This window comes from Bidens hawaiensis, unplaced genomic scaffold, assembly GCF_021521415.1.
Source record: "Bidens hawaiensis isolate Kalapana, Puna unplaced genomic scaffold, B.hawaiensis_p1.1 tig00055106_1, whole genome shotgun sequence".
Classification (NCBI taxonomy): Eukaryota; Viridiplantae; Streptophyta; class Magnoliopsida; order Asterales; family Asteraceae; genus Bidens; species Bidens hawaiensis.
The window spans coordinates 103055-107267 of NW_027506320.1; positions in this window are offsets into that span (position 1 = coordinate 103055).

Here is a 4213-nt window from a genome sequence, read left to right on the forward strand (position 1 = left end):
TCATGTACCCGACGTTACATATGACGTAACTAACGTCTACCGGTTAGGGTATACCTGGTTTCGTCGGAATCGTTACACGCGCCTCCACCATTTCGAGTTTACTTGTCACTGACTGGGGATAACCCATTCAGTTGATAAGTTAATGGGGTTATATGTCTTTCGGAATTCCCAAGGTTGTTACAACCTTCAAGTATGGCCGGGTGCCAAGGAGAAAGCTGGACAGGCGCCCTAGAGCCTTCATGACTGGAAGAATATTTTCTTCTATGCCAATACGTGGGTTGTTCCCCACACCATGAGCTTCTTCACCGGGAAGGAGTTGGTGGAGCCCATGTTAGTCCTGTATTCCGAAACGGATTGGTATAGTATGTTGTAGAACACCTAGTCTCATTTCCTTCACTATCCTGAGCGAGCGTTGGTGCTGTTTGGGATAAGCCGCACCTAGGAGGATCCCATGAAGGTGCTCATCATCTGCAACGACGGACAAGGTATTCACAATTTCTGTTGATTAACGCTTCCGCGTTTATTTATCTTGACGTTTGTGTGTTTTGTAGAGGTGTTGATCACCTGTTGTTAATGCAACATGTTCCTGATGGCACGAAGATATTGCTTCGGCAGGCTTTAGGTCCACGGGAACAACCAATTTTACCAAAGATGACCAACAATTTTGTGTCCCTTGCCCCATCGGGTCCAACATTGTCACCACCTCCTACGCCGCCATCGTTCTTTATCGACCTAACCGCAATTTAATATTATTAGATTACTACATATGGACAGTTGGTGGCATTGTAACTGCACTTGTTGTTGTTGCAAGCGGACTCATGTTGTGCAACTGTCTTCCCAAGTCGTGAAGGATCCACCAGGAAGACCTGGGAAGAATACTGCTCCTTCCAAGGATGGCAAGAAAAGCCATTGGAGAATGACAACGATAACGACGTTGTCATTTTTGATGTTCCAATTGGTTTGCCGCATGTTTCCTCCACCATAGTTCCTACTAAGGATGGAACTGTTGTGGATACCAAGGTTCCTCCGTCTGATGACTCTAGAACCGTTGTGGACACTTAAGCGCCTTTAGTCTTTAAGCTTGAAGGTACTGTTGTCACTGACGTGTCTCTAGCGTCTTCTACTGGAACTAATATGGACGCCATGGTGTTCACTATTCCACATGAAGACGAGGAGGATGATGAGATTCTTCTTATTAAGAAACCCAAGCTTGATGGGTTTGTCAAGCTTATGGGGTTTGTTACCTTAACCTGAAGAATACCCAAGCTTGGCCATTTTTCCTCATGTTTTAGGCCTAGTTTCACTATATAAACACCCTTAACCTTAACCTAAAGAATACCCTAAGAACCAAAGCCGAATTAGGAGTTTCTTGGAGCTTAGGATTGCATTATTTGGTGGTTGTGAAGGCAATGAATCATCCGGTGAAGTGCTACTTGATCGAGATCGAAGACTACAAGTTTTATCGCCATTAATCTTTCGTTTCTACTGTTTTTCACCATGTTTTCCTTATTATTAGTTTGATTGATTTTCCGATGCTAGGCTAAACGTTATAGACTTCCTAGGCTATCGATGAACCTTTCTTAATGTTTATTTTGTTTGGATTTTACTTTGTTATGGGTTTATGAATCAGTAAAAAATTTGATTTTATTTAATTGATGCATATGTGTGCTTGTTTTCTTTTGTTGAGTTTTATCATTCCACAGTTTCCTTGGTCATTGTCTGTTATATAATAGGATTTTATTAGATCATCTACTGTGTGTTCTTGACTAGTTTATGATTGATTTTCAATAAGATCATTGGAATAATATTAATAGTCAAATGAATAAAAGTGTGTTGCTAACCTAAAAAAATTGTAAGGTGATAGGTTATTTGTTAGATCTTAGTTGATTAAGATTGCTGGATTTAGTTCTTCGTAAGGAGTCCGTCTAGGTTTGATTGGTTAACATTGTCTATCGAGTCAATTGAGTTTATTAAATTGCCTTTGATTTCCGCGCTATAAGATCTGAATTCATTATAATGGTACTCGTTCATAATAATTTAAATAATCGTAAGGGAGTCTAACATATAAAACTGGTGTGTCTTAAAACTTATTAGAAAGCCATAGGTGTCTTCTTTAGAAGGGCTAGGGGTATTGTCTATTTTATGATCTCAGTTCCATAACAAGTATATTCCAAATTAATTGATAACTGCAACTTAGGGAAACCCGACCTAGGTGGTTTTTCATCATTACCTGAGGTAGTCAAATTAAGTAGTCTTTCATTTTTCTTACTTGCATTTTTTAAATTAGATTAATTTATTAGTTTAATATTAGTATTTTTAAAACCCCCTTTAATAATTATAAAATAAATAGTTGTGTCGTTTGTCGAGTCTAATTAGTTAATTTATGTAATTTAAAGAGTCTCGTAGGTTCGATATCCGTACTTAGTTAGCTTTACTAGATTCGATCGGTTCAATTGCCGGTTACTAGTTTAGTTGAGTTTTAGAGAGTCTAGAGTATTACTTAGTGTCTACTTTAGCGTAATTTTAGCTAATATTTAAATAACTACTTTAAGCATATCAAATTTTCGGCGTCGTTGCCGGGGACTCTTGGTGATTACGTTATTAGCTTCAATTAGACTTACTGTCTACATACGTGCTATTTGCTTTATTTATTTTGTTTGAGTCGTAGGAGTCTGATTTAAGTTTTTGTTTATTTTTGTTTTATTTTTCAAGTTTTTCAAGTCTATTATTTGGTGTTTTGTGTTTTTCAGGTATATGCCCCATCTTCGTTCGCAAGGACCACCACTGGTTAATCTTGGACTTACTCCGCTGTAGTCTGAAGCTAGTTCGTCATCCGAAAAACAACCGTCAGAGTCTGATTCTACACCGAAATCATCACCGCAAAGTTCATCACCGTCAAGTCCGAGAAGTTTACCAAACATTCAAATGGGTGACAATAACAGAACTGTTTATGAGCAAGATTTCGATGGTTTCACCAGAAATCGCTCGTCCATCATTTTTCCCGAGATCAATAACCCGAATTCATGGGCTTTCACTAGTGTGGCAGCTGCTTTGGAAAGTGAGCTGAAAGCCAAGGTTGATAAAAGTGAGTAATGCACGGGTGGCCATGGTATTTTAGAGTGTCCCTTGATGAATCAAGAGGTGGATTTTCTGGCTAGTCAGATCAGGTTCCCAAATGCGTATACAGTAACAACAATTCAAATTGGAACAATTTCAAGAACCCGAATAAAAGCAATTCAAATTGGCGTCCTTCCGGTGCACCACCTGGTTTCCAAGCTGCATATAACCAGGGGCATGATCAGTATAACAATGGGGGTTGAAATGCTCCGAGTTTGAGTAATGGGCAAGGTGTGAATAACGAGCAGAATTTGAGTAGTGGAATGGGAAGACTAGAGGAGATGATGAAACAGATACTTGTTAGCGCTCAGGTCGCCAAGAAAACTTTAACCGACCATGACCTGCTTTCAAAGGAATCATCAGTCCGCAATCCTTGATAATTAGAGGTCCGTATGTGACATTACCCGTCGATTAAAGAGAGACCTCCGGGTCATTTTCAGGTAATCCTCAAAATAATCTGGCTGCTCAGCTAAAAGCCATCTCCACTTATAGCGGTAGGGGTTTTAGGTCCGGAGTTTGTTAGTAGAGAGGTTGAGAAAGCTGGGGAGGATGATTTGGTATACGAGGAGATATAGATGGAGAGGCAGGGGTGGTGCAAACTAAGCTAGGCCTAGAAAGTATCGCACCAACTAGTGAGCCTATAGTGGAACGAAGTGTAGAGAAGAAACCGAGAGACGCTAGGCCATAACCGGTTATTGATCATGCTCATGTCATGTATTCCGATCACTTTAAACAACAAAAGTATACAAGGAAGTACGGACATTTTCTTGACATGTTCAGATAGTTATAAATTGATCTCCCGTTCATTGAATCTGTCCAACATATGCCGAAGTATGAGAAGTTTTTGAAAGATTTGTTGAAAAGAAAAGATCGTTTGGGGGGAGGTTTCGTCTATTCCTGTTAACGGGGATTGTTCGGTGGTTGTGTGGAATCGGGTACCGAAAAAGTTGTCAGACCCGAGTGTGTTTACTATTCTGTTTTTGTTTGGTAGTGACATGATGAGTTAAGCGCTGGCAGATTTGGGGGCAAGTATTAATGTTATGCCATATTCTTTGACGAAAAGTTGGACTAAGACAAGCTTACACCAACTCACATG